Source organism: Ambystoma mexicanum, chromosome 4p (genome assembly GCF_040938575.1).
Source record: "Ambystoma mexicanum isolate Mex_15411 chromosome 4p, UKY_AmexF1_1, whole genome shotgun sequence".
Classification (NCBI taxonomy): Eukaryota; Metazoa; Chordata; class Amphibia; order Caudata; family Ambystomatidae; genus Ambystoma; species Ambystoma mexicanum.
In genome coordinates, this window is record NC_090927.1 from 1,132,317,627 (window position 1) to 1,132,336,333 (window position 18,707).

The 18,707-nt window shown below is 48.1% G+C and overlaps 1 protein-coding gene across 1 annotated transcript in view; it reads left to right on the forward strand.

Annotated features, from left to right (window-relative positions):
• The window catches only part of EPM2A (EPM2A glucan phosphatase, laforin), a gene marked incomplete at its 5' end in the record, with an annotated part of 1,251,062 nt that overhangs the window by 1,084,288 nt on the left and 148,067 nt on the right, over positions 1 to 18,707 (forward strand).

The following is an 18,707-nucleotide window of genomic DNA, read 5'->3' on the forward strand; positions in this document are numbered from 1 at the left end:
TTGTCGATGATCTCAAAGGGTCCCTTCCATGTAGGCAAAAATTTGCGCTGCTTGGCCTGGTTCCTTTGGAAGTTGTATAGATAGACCCGGTCTCCCACCTGATATTCCTTCCTGGAAGTTTTCAGGTCATAATGGGTCTTCATGCTATCAGCTGATCTTTCTAGATTCCGCTGAGCATAAGCAAAAGCATGTTGGAGGTGTTTCCTTAAATTCTCTACATACTCATGAGTAGTGGAGGCATTTATCAGTGTCTGCTCTTGGGTCCTGTAGAGCAAATGCTGAGGAAGCACCATCTTGCGCCCAGTCATCAACTCAAATGGTGACATTTTGGTTGCAGATGAAGGGGTAGATCTGATAGCCATTAGGACCAGAGGTAATCGGATATCCCAACTTGGCCCAGAATCTGCCACAAACTTCTTTAATATGCTCACAATTGTCCGGTTATATCTCTCTACTGCCCCAGAAGAAGCTGGCCGGTAAGCAATATGTAGCTTTCTCTTGACTCCCAGTATCTCCCACATCTTTGTCATTACTTCACTGGTGAAGTGGCTACCTCTGTCTGACTCAATCCTTTGAGGTAGACCAAAACGGGAAAAGATGTGGTTAATCATCAAGGCAGCTGCAGTTTCTGCCTTGCAATTTGGGGCTGGGAGACATTCCACCCACTTGGTAAACAAGCATGTCACAGTCAACATGTACTTATTCCCCCTAGCCGAGCGAATCACAGGGCCTACAAAGTCGATTTGTAAATCTGACCATGGCAGTGTCATCCCCCGCTTTTGTAAAGGTGCCCGGTGTGTGAGGGATGTCGGCTGAAATTGTGCACACACAAGACAACCCTTCAAATATTGGTTGAGGTCCTGGCCCATGTGTGGCCAGTATGCAACCTCTCTTAAGATTTCCAGTGTTGTGTGAAACCCCCTATGACCGGCGGTGGCCGCATCATGGGCGTGACTTAACATCAGGCTTCGGAATGAGGTAGGAACCACCCACTGATCGTGGCCAGCTTTGGATTTCCTTACCAGCAAACCGTCTTGGATCCGGAACATTTTTGGACATTTCATCAACACTCTTAGGTCCTCTTTCCCAATGTAATCGGTATCCGTCAGGGGAAAGTTCGCAGGGTCCTCAAGGTGCTGGTAAAATTTACCAATAATTGGATCCCCCTTCTGAGCAGTAATCAAATCAGCATCAGGGGTCTCCTTACTCCATTGTGCAATTGAAAGGTCGTTGTGAGCATTTGTCTGGGACCTAGTGATAGCAGTGACCTGGATTTCCCCCAACAGGGACTCAATCTCAATTAGATCCCCTTGGATGGCCCCGGTTTTGGCCAGCTGATCAGCTAAGTCATTTCCAGTTTTGTCTGGTCCCTCTACTTTGGAATGACCCTTGATCTTTTTCCAGTAGATGGTCATCCCATTCGATGTGACCAGATCATCAAGGTTTTGGATCAACTTCCCATGTTTCAATGGTTTGTTGTTAGCACATAACATGCCTCTGGTTTTCCAATTAACCAGGTGCTCCACGAACCCGTTCCGTACATAATCCGAATCTGTGATTATGACCAGTTCGTGGAGTTGATGCTGGACAGCAGTGAGGATGGCCTGATGCACAGCCATCAATTCTGCCACCTGACTACTTCGGGGACCAATTTTGTATCCAGCGGAGGGTTCTGGGGACTCATTCACCCATGCATTCCCTACGCCGGCCACCAGTTCTTTCTCCCCGTTGTTGTCAACATGGTAAGAGCATCCATCCACATACACAGTGGGCATTCCCTCACACTTGTCTTCTTCAAAGACTTTGTGTGGGGAATTAAGGTATGCCTCCATGTTGTCCTTGATTTTCAGACTTTCGTCCTCGAGACAGTTTTCTCTGGCACAATCATGCAAGTCAGCCAGACCTTGCGCGAGGGGACTCTTCTTGTTTTGGCCATATCTGACCTCCACAGGAAAGCCTTGCATTGACAGAATCCAGGAAGTAATTCGGGAATTACTCACATTTCCGGCCCGGATTCTGTCACTTTGGAGATATTGCAGAGGCTGGTGTGGAGTCTCCACTATGATGTGTTCCCCCTGGATAAACGGGCGGTAATTCTTCAATGCCCACACCGTTGCCAGGAGTGCCTTCTCACAATCGTTGAATTTTTCCTCCACAGAGGATAAAGTTTTGCTCGCATAGGAGATTACTTTATTGACCTTGTCATGCTTTTGGTATAATACGGCCGTCAAGCACGTATCAGAGAACCCCGTCTCCAGGAAGAACTCCTTGTTTCTGACAGGGTAAGCTAGGCAAGGCGCTTGTGAGAGGCTTCTTTTGAGTTGTTTTACCGCCTCGGCTTGTTCTGGACCCCATTCCCACTTGACCCCCCCCTTCAGGAGATGAATCAGGGGTCTGGTGATCTCTGCGTAGCTGTTAGGCGATCCTCTGCACACCAGGCCACGACACATCAGAACACTGCTCACATTCCCCCAACATCTCCTCCCAAGCTTCGAGGCTCAAGTGATTCGGTGAAGCCACAGAACCGAAAGCTCCGTACCGTTGTACGGGCTCGATTGCAACCCTTTCTGCATTGGCAACTGCCTTGGAGAACGTATTGCAGAAAGGGCGGCCTTACGTCTCCACGCCGGTCACGTGATACGCTATGGCGTTCCCCATGTGATCTTGGTGGACGTCACATGATCCAGAGAAGTCACGTGACCCAGGGGCGATCAGTATAAAGGTCTGAGAGACAGAACGCTCATTGCTTCTCAGCTGGCTTCGGACACTGTTTGGCGTTACATCTTGCTCCTTGTTACCTTGATCACGGAACTCTATCTCGGACTCCCTTGGACACCCCTTGGTACTTTTGCTTGGAACTGTTTACCTGTTGCCGGATATTTGGACTGCACCTCGACTTGTCTTTGGATCATCCCTTGGTACCTTGCTGATCTTCTACGCCTTTTCCCTACTGGGGATTCAAGTCAAGCCCTGACTCCCACAGGTGGCTACCCTTCATCCACGCTAACCTGCGGTTCTACTATTCCAGGGACCGCCGCATCTAATGAGCCTCGAACCTCCCTACTAGGTTACCTGGGTCTCCCTTACACCAGATAGGTAAGACACTTTAGATTCTCTTGTTTACCTGCCTGTATTGTGATTGCCTGGTGCTTAACCTCCTTCCTTCTTGACAGCAGCATCGGTGTTCCAGAGGCTCCGTGGATCTGGGAAGACATCTCTCACCTGTGGCCTCAAGGGTCGCACAGCGGGTTTCTATTTCGTTCCCCTGTGCGTCACTTGGGGACGGAGGTCTCATCGGTCTACACGACACTCAAGTCAGAACAGACTGAGAAGCCGTATAGTCGTGTTAGACGATGCAGGGATCCACGGACGAACCCATAACTGCTTTAGTTCAGGCAATTACAATACTAAGGGCAGACATGGCCGCCGCGAACACAGTGATCCACCAAAGGCTGGATACCATACAGAGCGTTCAGCATCCCCTTCCTGCAGACCCGGAGTTTGGAGAGGGCAGCTCCTCCCCTACACCGCCAGTACCGACTCCAATAGTCCTCCCAACTCCTTCCCCCCTGGCTGCTCCTGAACGTTACCAGGGTGATCCCAAGACATTCAGAACCTTTGTTAACCAGTGCAAGTTACATTTCTTATGCAGGCCTTTGGCTTTTCCCACGTCCACTGCTAAGGCCGCCTTCGCCCTTTCCCATTTAGCTGGAACAGCTGCCGCTTGGGCTAATCCCCTGTTAGAAAACAATAGCCCGGTTCTTTATGACTTTGATTTGTTGGTCCTAGAAATGTCCCGAGTGTTCGATACTCGGCACAAGGCACAGTCTAGGGATTTGGAGTTGTTGGAATTGACTCAGGGCAAAAGAACGCTGATAGATTACATCACCAGGTTTAATCAGCTAGTTGCGGAAACATCATGGCCAGAAAATAAGCGGGCGGTGGTCTTTTACAGGGGGTTGAGTAACACCATGAAAGACGCTTTAGCAGTAATCCCTTCTATGCCTACTCAGTACCAGGAATTGGTTGATCTCGTCCTGCAGGTAGATGCACGCCGAGCGGAGCGTAGAGCTGAATCGGGGGCCTCCTCCTCTCCTCCTCTTGTTAATACTCCCGTTTCCGTTACTGAAGAACCTATGCAGGTGGGAGGGGTACGCAGTCCTATTACAACATCCGAGAGGGAACGAAGAAGGGTTGATAATGCGTGCTTTTACTGTGGCACCACTGGACATTTCGTGAAAGAGTGTCCTCGACGTCCCAAGAAGAGTCAGGTTTTTCGGAGGGCTCGACCTTAGAACCGGAGACCAGGTCGAGTGTCCCATCTTCTTCTCCGGGAACCCCTCTTACCTTTGCTCGTGTTCAACCTATCTCTGTAAAGGCTACTCTATGTCCCTCTACTGGCCTTCTGCATGCAGTCAATATCGTTATTGATTCTGGTGCCACTGGTAATTACATAGATATTGATTTGGCCCATTCCCTCAATCTACCATTAGTGGTAAAAACACGACCGGAACCTGTCCAAGCCGTAGACGGCTCCGCATTGATTTCTGGTCCTGTTAGACATCAAACCGCACCCCTCTTGTTGAACATACAGGACATACACACAGAAACCTTGAGTTTTGATTTGATCACCGCACCTCAATTCGGTATCATACTAGGGATACCTTGGTTGCGTGAACATAATCCATTGATCAATTGGCAAGCAGGCACTGTACTCTTTGAGTCCGATATTTGTCAGAATTATTGTCTTCCGATCCATCAAGCCCCTGACACACCCTCTCGGGTCTTGGGAGCCCTAGCACAACTCACACTGACGGTTGACGATCCAGAAGTCATACAGTCCCATACTGTTGGGGGGTTGGTGTCTGGGATCCCGCCAGAATATCTGGCTTTCGAATCTGTTTTCGATCGAGGCTCGTCTGAGGTACTTCCTCCACATAGACCTTATGACTGCCCAATCGAATTGCTTCCTGATTCCACCGTTCCTTCGGGCAGGATCTACTCTCTGTCTCCTTCGGAGGAACTGGTGTTAAAAGAATATGTACAGAATGCCCTGCGTTTAGGACACATCCGCCCCTCCACTTCACCAGCGGCAAGTCCTATCTTCTTTGTACCTAAGAAGGAGGGGGATTTACGTCCTTGTGTGGATTATCGGCGTCTTAACGCGATCACCAAGAAGGATAGATATCCCATCCCGTTAATCACTCCACTTTTAGATCATTTAACACATGCTACCGTTTTTACCAAACTTGATCTACGCGGCGCATACAATTTGGTACGCGTTCGTGAGGGAGACGAGTGGAAAACTGCTTTCTGTACACGTTACGGGTTGTACGAATATCTTGTCATGCCCTTTGGCTTATGTAACGCCCCGGCCACGTTCCAACGGTTCATGAATGACATTTTCAGGGATATTCTGGATGTGTACATGGTTGTATATTTGGACGACATCCTGATCTTCTCTCGTGACCTGGATGATCATGTAAAACACGTCCGAGAAGTATTAACCCGTTTAAGCAAACATGCCTTATTTGCCAAACCTGAGAAATGTCAGTTCCATAAGACCTCGGTTGAGTTTTTGGGTTTCCACATCACCCCTGGGGCGGTATCCATGAACGAGTCTAAGGTCAAAGCAGTCCTAGATTGGCCAGTACCTCAAACACTCAAGTCCTTGCAGGCCTTTTTAGGATTCGCCAACTTTTATAGGCGTTTCATCTCTTCCTTTTCCACGATTGTAGCCCCACTCACGGCCCTGACTAGTCCTCGGGTGCCATATCAGTGGCAGAGAGAACAGCAGGAGGCTTTTGTGACTCTGAAAACCGCCTTTACTACCGCACCGGTACTCCAACATCCCAATCCGGATCTTCCGTTCATAGTCGAGGCAGATGCCTCTTCCTTTGCCCTCGGGGCGGTGCTGTCACAAACGTGTCCTAATACCGGCAAGTTACATCCAGTGGCATTCCACTCCCGTAAGTTTTCCAGTACTGAGTCTCATTATACCGTTACGGAAAAAGAACTCTTGGCGGTCATGGACGCGTTCCGTGTTTGGCGTCATCATCTTCTGGGGGCTAAGTATCCTGTCACAGTATACTCCGATCATCGGAACCTACAGGATTTGGCCTCCCTGAAATGCATTAATAGCAGACAGGTCCGATGGCATCTTTTCTTTTCCTCCTTCGACTTCCGTATTATGCACCGTCCTGGAACGGCGCATGGGAAGGCGGATGCCTTGTCACGTTCCCCGGGGGGGGTCCAATTGCCTATTTTCCCCGACACTGTTCTCGAAAAGAGTCATGTGATTTGTCTCTGTACACCCTCATTGTCACTGATAGACTCGGTTCGATCCTGGACTAGCGATCATTCTGACCAGTTGCGAGAATGGGATCCGGTATATTCTGATGGTTTACCTTTCGTACATGAACGCCTGTTCCTTCCTACACCTGATACACGTAATCTTGCCCTTGAGTGGTCTCATGACGCCCCCTTTAATGCCCATCCCGGACAAGAGCGCACTTTAGACCTTCTCAAGCGTTGGTGTTGGTGGCCTTCTATGAAGCGCGATGTGGAGTGTTACGTCAGGTCTTGTGCGGTATGTGCTCAGGCTAAACATCAAAGGGGTCGACCGATTGGGTTGTTGCTTCCGCTTCCGGTACCTCCCAAGCCCTGGCATACATTAACGATGGATTTCGTTACCGATCTCCCCAAGTCGAAAGGCTTCGATACCATCTGGGTAGAGGTGGACACGTTCACAAAAATGGCCCGTTTTGTCCCTTGCAAAGGTGTCCCTTCGGCCCCTGTCTTGGCGGACTTGTTTTTTGAACATGTGTTTATGCTATTCGGCCTCCCTTCGGTCATTGTTTCCGATCGAGGTTCACAGTTCACCTCTCGGTTTTGGAGATCCTTGACGAAACTATTGGGCATTGATACGAGGTATTCTTCGGCCTACCATCCGGAGACCGATGGTCAGACCGAAAGGACGAATCAATCGATGGAACAGTACCTTCGTTGCCTCATATTGCAACACCAGTCCTCTTGGTTGGCCGTTTTGCGGCTTGCGGAGTTTGCGTATAACAATGCGGCTCATTCAGCTACTGGTTATTCTCCTTTTTACGCCCTCTATGGTCAACATCCCAAGGTTTTGCCGGTCCCTGATGCCTCTGGTTCTTCGAATCCTGCGGCCACGACATGTCTTAGGGATCTTTCTGCTGTTCATGCGAGTACAGTGGTTCATCTCACTGAAGCAAAGGCCTCTATGAAGGCCCGTGTGGATGGCAAACGTCGTGCTGCTCCCCCTCTGGTGGTGGGTTCTAGGGTCTGGTTATCTTCCCGACATCTTCGCCTAGTGGGTTGCCGGAAATTGCTGCCTCGCTTTGTCGGGCCGTATGTGATCTCACAGGTTGTTAATCCGGTGGCTTTCCGTCTAGTCCTCCCCAGCTCTTGGCGTATCCATCCTGTGTTTCATGTCTCCCTCCTCAAACCCTGTCCTGACTCAGTCCGTCTTCGTACCCCTGTTGCGCCGGTGTCCTTGACCTCTCCTGATGTTTTTGAGGTATCGGCCATTTTGGGTTCTAGATGGTTTAGGGGCAGGCTCCAGTATCTGGTGGATTGGACGGGTTACGGCCCGGAGGAGCGTTCGTGGGTTTCCGCATCTGATGTGAACGCCCCGCGGTTGGTAGCCCGCTTCCATAGGGATCATCCGTCCTGCCCACGGGGTCGTGGGCCGTTAGGGGGGGGCTATGTTAGGCGATCCTCTGCACACCAGGCCACGACACATCAGAACACTGCTCACATTCCCCCAACATCTCCTCCCAAGCTTCGAGGCTCAAGTGATTCGGTGAAGCCACAGAACCGAAAGCTCCGTACCGTTGTACGGGCTCGATTGCAACCCTTTCTGCATTGGCAACTGCCTTGGAGAACGTATTGCAGAAAGGGCGGCCTTACGTCTCCACGCCGGTCACGTGATACGCTATGGCGTTCCCCATGTGATCTTGGTGGACGTCACATGATCCAGAGAAGTCACGTGACCCAGGGGCGATCAGTATAAAGGTCTGAGAGACAGAACGCTCATTGCTTCTCAGCTGGCTTCGGACACTGTTTGGCGTTACATCTTGCTCCTTGTTACCTTGATCACGGAACTCTATCTCGGACTCCCTTGGACACCCCTTGGTACTTTTGCTTGGAACTGTTTACCTGTTGCCGGATATTTGGACTGCACCTCGACTTGTCTTTGGATCATCCCTTGGTACCTTGCTGATCTTCTACGCCTTTTCCCTACTGGGGATTCAAGTCAAGCCCTGACTCCCACAGGTGGCTACCCTTCATCCACGCTAACCTGCGGTTCTACTATTCCAGGGACCGCCGCATCTAATGAGCCTCGAACCTCCCTACTAGGTTACCTGGGTCTCCCTTACACCAGATAGGTAAGACACTTTAGATTCTCTTGTTTACCTGCCTGTATTGTGATTGCCTGGTGCTTAACCTCCTTCCTTCTTGACAGCAGCATCGGTGTTCCAGAGGCTCCGTGGATCTGGGAAGACATCTCTCACCTGTGGCCTCAAGGGTCGCACAGCGGGTTTCTATTTCGTTCCCCTGTGCGTCACTTGGGGACGGAGGTCTCATCGGTCTACACGACACTCAAGTCAGAACAGAAGCCCTCAATGAACTTTCTGCTGTAATTAGTCAGTCCAAGGAGGCTCCTTAGTTCCCGCAGAGTTGTGGGGTCTTTCAGTTTCTGAAGTGCTTCCACTTTCTTTTCCTGGGGACAGAGGCCCTGAGGAGTAATCTCATGCCCCAAGAAATTAACACGGGTTCTACACCACTGTGCTTTCTGAAAGGAAAGTTTTGCTCCGGCGGCCCTCAACTGTGTCAGAACATAACGGATCTCCGCTATGTGTTCCTCCACAGATGAACTTTTGATGAGGACATCATCTACATAAGCCAGGTTACCCCTTGCACCCAAGTCGGGCATGGCCTTGTGTAGAAAAATGTTGAATTCATTGCCGGAGTTGAGGTATCCGAAGGGAGTCCGGGTCCAGGTGTACTGCTGGCCCCCCAAAGGTAAAAGCCAGCTTGTATTGGTCCTCCCTACTGACAGGCACGGTCCAGTATCCATTGGTCAGGTCGATTGCGGTGAATACCTGTGACCCCTGGATCTGGGCCAGCCCTTGGTCAATGTAGGGCAGAGGCCATCGGGAAGTATGGACCCGTTTGTTGAGCTCCCTAAGGTCGGCGCAGAGTCTCCACTGGCCGTTTGGCTTCAATATTCCCAGCACCGGATTATTGAAGGTGCTGTGGACGGGACGGATTATTCCCCGGGACTCAAGGTTCTTAATTATTTCGGTAAGGGACTCCATTGATGCGAGAGGCAAGCGATATTGCTTCACAAACACAGGAGTCATGCCAGGGTCCGTGGGGATTGTTGTTGTGTGGATGTCAGTGCGACCACAGTCATATGAGTCTACCGCAAAGAGATCTTGGAAATCCAAGAAAACTTGTTTCAACTTTTGCTTTTGTTCCAGAGTCACACAGGCATCAGCTAGGTTGACTCTCTCTTCCACCATCTGCCTGAAGCCTGGAAAGGCTTCTGGTTTGGCTATCTCCGCGGCCTCCTCTAGCTGGGTGGAGAAGTCCCTGGTCAGAGTGCTGATTTTGACGGGAGGCTTCAGGTGGGAAAGGCAGCCTTCATGAACCTGGAAAATCACCTCCTCCCTCCTGAAGTCACAAGTCACATCATCCTTACCATAGGGGCAGGAAGTGTACACCAGGAAGTTCCCCCCATGCCGGGTAAAAATCCTGTCTGGTGTTGTATTGTCATCACTGTCACTGTCAAAACAGTCCTTGGGGATTGGTCCTAACAGTTCATTTACTAAGTCGATGGAAAAATGTTGGTCATCAACCGCCATTCCAATAATGGTGCCTGCGGCTAGAGTAATACTCTTTAAGTCGCTGTTATCCACCTCTATTGGAATGGTGTCATGTTCTATGTTGACTAATGGTGTTGGGTTTACCCCCAACCCTTGCTGTTGGAGAGAAGCATTTAGATGTATGTAAGCATCAGGGTTTTGCAAATATTGTCCTCTTTTAACTTTCACTTCCAGGGAGAATTGTCGGGTCCTTTCTGGGATGGTGACTTCCTCTTTTACCTGAATTTCAACTGCATAAGGTAGCAATTGAGCTGACCTAAATGCTGAATGCTGGATCTTTTGGGAGTTGGCGAAACATGGCTTCGCTGATGAAGCTCTTACCGTTGTTTACACACACTCGAGCGAGAACAGAGTCCTTCCCATCATTTAACTGAACAGGGATGAACAACTGCTCTCCAATTTGCTGAATATCAGCCAGGCTTTGAGCTGATTTCACATCTTTCTGGACTATAGGAGTGGGAGTTTCAGATTGTGGATTGGTATAGAATTTCAGAGTGTTTCCTTCCAGCGTGGAATACCACCTTAAACTGGAAGGAAGGTTGATTTTCAGAAATAGAGAGGACCCCCCATCACCAGTCTGTTGTCCTACTGCTATTACTGTCACGTCTGGAATTTGGCTATTCTGGAAGTGAAATTTTACTTGGTCAGATTTTTGTTCAACCATGTGGCATGTGCCGTTTAAACTAACATGGTTGACACTCTGTTTTAATTTTATTGGTCGGCTAGTCTGGGTCCAGAGGACCTTGTTTACACAATCTATTAGGGGTGACAACCTTCTCAGGAGGTCATTCCCTAGTAAACAAGGGGTGCCCTCTGGGGTCACAACTATGACCGGGTGTTTCAACTTATGTTGCCCAATTTTAATGTCCAAATCTGCAGTCCCCTCAACGGGAATTTCCTTCCCGTCAAAGTTCTGGAGTTGTCCAGGAAGTGAGGTGAAAGGAATTTGGTAATTCTCTCCCCTTCCTGCATTCAGTTCATCAAAGGCCCTTCTGGACAGAAGGGTAGCTTGAGATCCAGTGTCCACCAGTGCCGAGATTGTACCCTGCCCCTGTACTTGTACCGGGGCATAATATCTTCCCTCCTTCTCCTCAAGGGGGCACAGATAATGTACATTTTTGGACAACTGGTGGGCTAACTTTCTGGTTTTGGACATCGCGAGAGAAGAATTTTGGGCAGAATTCTGTGGAGAGCCTTGGGAATCTGAAAGAAAAAGTTGGCAACTGGAGATCAGAGCCATTGTGGGTTCCCCTGGTTCCGGTTCTGGGCCGCCCCCCCTTTTTGGAGGCAGTCACCAGGATGGGTTTGAACCAGGGGGTTTTCTTGCTGTTTGTTCTGGGATGAGATAGTGGGCGGCGGTAGCTCAGTCTCCACATCTCCCCAGTCTGGATTTGCATCCCTAGGGACCCATTTTTCTTTGGGAGGAGTTCCCCCCTCTCTGAAGGAGAAGATCCTTTTCCCAGGATCCTCTGAGGATCCCTCTCCCTCAAATTGGAAGATCTGTACCTCCTCCTCAAATTGAGTCTGTTTGGGTCTTTTGTTTCTCCTACCCCCCCTCTGCTCCTTAGGAGGCAGACTTTCAGGGGCAAGAGATTTTGTTTCCGGTTCCTGGGTTTCCAGGGGCTGTTTACAAGTGAGGAAGGAAGCTTCCTCCAAGGCTTTACACCCCCCTTCCCTTTGTGCCTCCTCCCTGGGAACCGGTGAGTTATCGGGGTGCTGCCCCCGTCATTGTTCTGGAGCACCAGGTCCAGAGTTGGGTGCGTTCTGCGCCGGCATGCTGATCTGAGGGTTCTGCTGAGCCCTCAGTATGTGACCCAGATCCCGCGCCATGTTTTGAACCTGGCGCTCTAACTGGGAAACCCGCTCAGGCTGATACGGGGCCCTGTTTTCTCCCCTGGGCTGATCCCGGGAAGGGTAGCTGTCCCTCCTCTGGTAATACCCCGGGTTGGGAAGATTTGGGTACCCCTCCACCCTTGGCCTCCCCTCTCCCGGATTCTGTGGTCTGGGCTCAGGGAATTGGGGAAAGAAGGATGGATGGTTTTGGGGCTGGAAGTCGGGTGGATATCTGGGGAAAAAGTTCTGCCCAGGGTTTGGTAAATTTCTGCCCTCCTGTGGGAAGTTTGGAGGGAAGTTCCCTGGGTTAGCTGCTTGTCTGGATCCCCCCCCTTGGGCTGGAGGAGTCCACACATAACCCAGGATGGGTCGATTTCCCTTGTAACGGGGACTTACATAATCAGGAGAGCGAGGGACCCCATTTGTGGGGCTGCCTCCTTGGCTCCCTGTCTGTGACTGACCCGAGGACCTCCTGGGCCTAGCATTATTAGGTGCAGGCAGGTTTTTAGGCCCCCCCATCTCCAAATCCAAAACGGGGGTGACCTTTACCTCTGCCACCTTGGCAGCAGCAGGGGTGCTGTTGGCTTTGGGGTTTTTCTGGGCATTACTTTTGCTATCTACCGGTTTCTGCACCTCATAGATCCGGGTAGCCTGTTCAATGACCCAGTCTAAAGATCTTTTCTCGTGAAAATCCCTCACGAGCTGGGTCATGATATATTTGGGCAAGGCATGAAAAAATGTATTAACGAATTCTCGACTGTCTGTGCGCACCCTTCTTGTGGTCTGTGCAAAAGCACGCTTTAACTCCTGCACAAATTCTTGTGGGGCCTGATCCTCCCCACATTGCAAATTGTAGGCTGCCTTGCGAGCCTCTTGAGGATTTCTGTGAACAGAAAAATGTTTCAGGATGGCCGCCTTATAGGTGGACCATCTTAAATGATTTTGGTCCTCCAGCCCCGCAAAGAAACTGGAGTATTCCGGGGAGAAGGTCCACTTTACATATTGAATGCAGCTTTGGCTGTCCTTCAAATGGAAAGTCTCCATCATTTGTTCAAACAACTCTAAGTGCTCCCAAACAGAATACTTAGCGTTCTTATGGTAAGGCGTGATGACGCTCCTGATTGCCTTAATCTGCTTTAAGGGGTCCTTAAGCAAGGCCCTTTTTGCCTTATTGGCCTTTTTGGTTCGGGTAACCCTTGTCCATTCTTCCTCGGACTCAGAGGCACTGTTCCCAGAGGTTCCCGTCTGTTCTTCCAGGTTTTCCCGGATTCTGCGAGCCTGGGAATGGCTGGCAGAATGTGGGGACCTGGTCTCCTGTGTCCTGCGCAGTTCAGAGGAGTCTTCAGATTCCTCCTTGCTGCCAGGATTTGATGGGTACCCCCTCCACTGACCTAACTGGGCAGAGGTTTTCAGGATGCCCTTAATGGGCCTACTCTCCCGGGGTTCCCCATTGAACTGTACTGTACTTGGGTGCCCATACCCGGATGCCCACCCCTCCATTCCTGAGTGGTACTGGCCTATGAGCCCCATACTCTTAGCTGGATAGTAATCTGCCATCCCTGTGGCCCTGTGCTCATGTGCGCCAGGGGACATGGGGGTGGCAGAGTCCAGGGACTGAGAGGTATGAGGGCCTCTGGTACTAGGGCTCCTGAGGTTATGCTCCGGAGTTTCCATTTCCCAGCGAACCTCATCTCGATCCGCCCCTGCTCCCTGTTGCAATGCAAGAGCCTGCATTTGTGCCTTCAGTTCCTCAGTTAAGGCCTTACTAGACTCTATCAGTCTCTCCTGCATCGCTACCTGTTGTTGGAGCCTATCATTGTGTTGACAGAGGGCCTCATTTTCCCTCTGTGCTTCCTGGTTGGTCCTGGAGAACTGGGCCAGTCTTTGCTGCAGGAGGTTTACCTCCTGGGCAATGTCCCTATTGGCCTGCTCCTTTCTTGCTAGAGCATCTTCCACCCTTCTGGTGTGCTCTACCAAGTTCTGGTTTTCTTTTTGGAGATCACCCAGCCCCTGGAGGGCCAGGTGATTTTCTTCAATTTCCTTTTTTAAGTGGCAGACTTCCTGGCCTATGGCGTCTCTTTCCTGACTAAGAGCCTGCATTTGTGCCGCCAGGTCGTCCCTTTGCCGTTGAAGGGCGCCAGCTTTTTGGCGCTCCTCATCAAACTCTGCCTGGGTATCCAGGTCTTTCAGAATCAGTTTATTGCTCTCCTCTTTCTCTCTGTCTAGTTGGATTTGCAGGGTGGCTACCTGCTCTGTGCATGCCCTGTTGAAATTGATCTGTTGCTCCAGCTTTTTCTGGTTCTGCAGTAAGGAGTCCAAACTGTCTTGGTGCTCCTTCTGCAGGGCCAGAAATCGGGTATCCTGGTCTGTCTTTTCCTGTTGTAGGATGCCCATATCCTCTTTTATTTTAATGATATATTGCCTACCATCATTTTCTACCTCCTGGCTCCTCTGCAGCCTCTGCTCAGAAGAGTCCAGATCAGATTGGGCCTTCTGTAATGCCATCTGTTGCCTATTTGCCAGATTTTGGCTTTCAGCACATCTATCCTGCATGTCTCCCATATATAGGTACAGGTATGCTGCTATCCTGGCAATCTTGTCGTGTTCATCTTTGGCCTTAGGGGCCATGTATAGTTCACTCAGGGCCACATGTAATGGACCCTGATCTCTATATATATCTGACCCTGTTTCAGTGACCTGTTGCGTGATGGCCTGCAACCACACATCCTGGCCCTGTTCGGTCCATTCACCTCTCACAAATAGCTTATGCAAGAGGTGCTCTCTGGCTATTTTCATGTCTACTAAGGTCGTCATTCTAGAGATTGGTCTCTGTCCTGACTTACAGAAGTTTGTATTTTATTTTTGCAGAACAGAACTTTTCTTGGAGTGTCCCTTTTGAGGAATGCTTCACAGCGTAATGCAGCGTGGTGATCCGACCGGATGTATGTATCCCGTCAGTTAGCACACTGTATTAAGCTGCACAAGTGGTATTCTAACCCAAACGTCCGGCTCGAGCCCCCAATTTGTAAGAGGATTCAATTCAACACTACAGCTAAGTCAACGCCTAGTCTATAATACTGAATGAAAACCCTTATTGATATATCTTTAGGTCCAGTTCATGCGTTCAGGATGACTACCCCTATATAACACCCCTCTCTTGGAATCCCCCTGACCCCACTGAGCCAAGAAGTAGTTCTGTTTTGCAAGTTAAAAGGGTTTATTTGATCATTTAAACAATAGATATATATATGACACTTTATAATAAATTAATAATTGAATATCACACTTAATCTGATATGATACAGATTAACAACAGAGAATCTGGCACTAGCACACTTCTTTATAGTCACTAATGAGTTGACATGAAATGGATGAGATAGCACACTGGGAAATAGGAACAAAAGAAGAATAATGTGATAGAGAATGCTTTATAGAGTTCAAATGGATGGAATGTTGAATGAATGAAATGCAGTATAGAAAATACTCAATATGATTTCAATAATACAATGTAATCACTTTTCTCTGGCAATCCCCTCCCCCCCTTGATGCAATGCAAGGAAATGGAAGGAAGCACACAGTTCTCAGAAATGCAATCAAATGTGATTCAGTTCAATCCCAGCAAGCTTACAGAAAACAGATAGGAGTTTTGAAAACACAGGCCCAAATGCTTTGATATGTGCTAGCAATGGATGAGAAATATGCTGGAAATGCTTTTTAATTCCCTTTCAGAGGTTCAGGGTGAGTGGTATCTAGTTAATATTAGTCCAGACTCACCCTAGCAATGATGCAGGGATAGTTAGCAGGTTAAACGAATTTCTGGCAAATGGAAGGCAAGCAGCAGCAGTTTTTACATGTGAAGAAATTCGCAAATCGCTGTAAAATTCGCGAATGCGTGTTCCGCAATTGCGGTAAAACTATAAGGGGTAGGAATGCGGTTCTAGGTTCCTAGGAAAGCCACGATTCTAAGCTTTCAGATAAAAGTTATTGCAAGTCTCTAGCACAAACGGTTGCGGAGATATGAGCGATTTTGTGAAGGTCGTTTTTCAGATTTGAAATTTTAAAGTTCAAAAAGACAAGTGCAGCTTGCGACTAGAAAATGACAAGTGACAGTTATGAGGCAGTTCTACTTAGGTTAAATAGATTGAATTATATTATTTTAACTACGAGATTGGTTCTGCACAGTTTTCTAGGTACTCACACTATATTCTTGAGTGAAATGGGCCTCGCCATGGATCTGGTCAGGGTTTTAAACTGGACTCTGGTCTGGTCTGGCCTCTGCACTTCACAGTGATCTGGGTCAGCTCTCTCTGCTGGTCTGGGTCTCTCTGGGTACAGCACTGCTTTCTCTCTGGTTACAGCACTGCTTTCTCCCTGGTCTGGTCTCTAGTTCTGGATAGATTGAAGTCTCTAGTTTGGCTCTCTGGAGGTTTATGGAGGTAAGTATGGACTTTTCCGGCAGAGCGTCCCGCTGCAGATGGATTTTGAAGGTCCCTATCTGTCCTTATGTGTCTGCTTTTATGTGTTTAGAATGTGGGTGTGTTCTAGCATCACTGACCCTACCTCTCTCTCAGCTTCTAATTGGTCAAACTTCCATTTATCATTTGATTGGGGAATGAACTGTGAGTCAGAGGGATGTCATTTTATGGCTTGCAGATAGGACACTCCTCTGTCAGATTGCACACATTCTATATTTGATAATAAAAGACATATTTCAGAGTTACACAGTTGTTTGAAATTACATATACATGGTGTGGCTGAATTTAGCCATGTCTCTGTCCAAATCTGCTGTTTCTAAGAGCTTGCATTCAGAAATGGCAGATATTTCACTTTTTAACTGATTTTTCAATTTCTGACATTGACCCAACTTTACATACATGTGTGCAGGGAGTATGGACATTAACTGAAGAAGTTTCAGATTTTTAACATGCATACAGTTAGAGTAATATCCATTTTTCCGCTAAAACCCCCCTGAACATGCCACCGGGTCGAAAAACCTCTTAAAATGTGGGCAGAAAAATCACAAGAATTATGGTATCATTTATAAAATTTTCACATGTCCGCTCTATGAGTTATTCATCTTTTTAAAGTTATGTTCTGGCTCCAAAGGGGTGTGGTTTCCCAGGTCACATGGTATAGAAACCAGTCTTTCCAGTTTCTGCCAAGCCAGCTTGCTCTCACAGGCAGTGCTCCTCCCAGCTCCTGCCAAGAGGAAGCTACATTTTACGACTGCGGTAATAAAAACCTTTGCCTGAGTGAAGAGGGCTTTGTTCACTCTCTTGCAGAGCACAGGTAATTCAATTATCAGATAGATGGCATATCCTTAGTGTGGGCAGCAAAAGGAAGGTTGGCCTGGGAACACAGTGGTGACTCAAATTTCACTCCTGATGGGGGTAGTTGCCAGGCAGAATCAAGTTCCTTAAGCCAGACTTTCAGCTACTGTCATGTTATTTGTTGCTTTTTAAATTAACTTGCAATTTTACACATGCAGCTAGAATGCTGATTCTAAGTTTAAAACTATGACATTTAAACAGTTACAACCTATGTGACACTCAAAAGTAGGTCACTCAGTCAATTTGAACATTTAGATTTGTAGTGTCTTTCAGTCCAATGCAACTTAAACTGCTGACTCCATAGCAGTTTTGTTATAAGCATTGTTTTGGGCTCTTCATTTCCCAGATTTTGTAGGCATACAACACTCCATTCTACTAAATGTCTGCTGGTGTCCAGTGAATATTTTGCACATATTGCAATGTTTGAAATAGGCACTTTGGCTTGCCTTCAGAGAAACACAGGGTGGTTTTAAACTGCCGGCTTTTGGATAGTGGTGAGTACTGGTACTGCACCCATTTTTGGGATTTAAGAAAATGAATTCCCAACAATTCTAGGTTGCATTTGGCAATCAGCATTGCCATTCCCAATGGTTTCAGACTACTGTGTGGGTAGTCCAATGGTGGTTTTAGGCAGTGTCCTTCTGTGCCCATAACATCGGCAAAAATGAGTGGCAGCCTATTCTTCATGCATTTCCCTGTGCATTTTCTGGGAAGCTCTGGCCATCATGATGTTTTCATGTCAGTACTGCACAGTTTTGAGGTAGGGCTCGGATGCATGGGTAAATACATCCCACACTCCAAATCGTGAAGAAGTAAAATCGCAAAGATTTTAGCCTCAGTATCGATTAGGGAAATCGGGCGATAATTTTAAGGACAGGAAGGATCATCCCTCTTAAATATGGGGACTATGTTTGCAGTTAACCAAGATGATGGAATTTCCCCAGAGTTGAAGATGGTTTCGAATTTGGTATTTATAATTTCTGCCCACATGGCAGGATCCGCTTTATAGAGACAAGGGGGAAGCCCGTCTGGTCCTGCAGCCTTAGAATACGACAGCCTCGAGATCGCCCAAATTATGTCACTAATGCTCCAATTAAACCGAGGGATCCTGGTAGAGTCTAGCAATATACCAGGAAGAAATTGGAACTTATAAGGTAGTTGATATTTGGCAGTTATATACATCTGCCATCTCTGATCAGAAATACAATTCGGCATAGATAACACGGCATTTTTTGGGTCAGCTTTTAGAGTACGCCATATAACTCGAGTGTCATGTGACGTGATGGCACGGATTAGAGTACAGTACTCATCATTATGTCTTGAGATCCGGGCGAACCTTAAGTTTTGTTTGTACTGAGAAATGATTTGATTCCGCCTTTCTCTGAGTCTTTCAGTACCTAAATCATTGTATTTCAATTGTCTTAGGGCTTTATTTTTTTCCCTTTTCAACAGTTTGCATTTCTGATCGTAGATATGAATATGTTTCACACTACTGCGGTTTTTACAAAATTTGAGCAAAACGGTGTCAACTATTTTGGAGTAATCCCTATCAGATAGTTTTATTCTTAAATTGGCACCATATTGGTCAACTCGCAGTGTTTCTTGAGATATGTGTTTAACA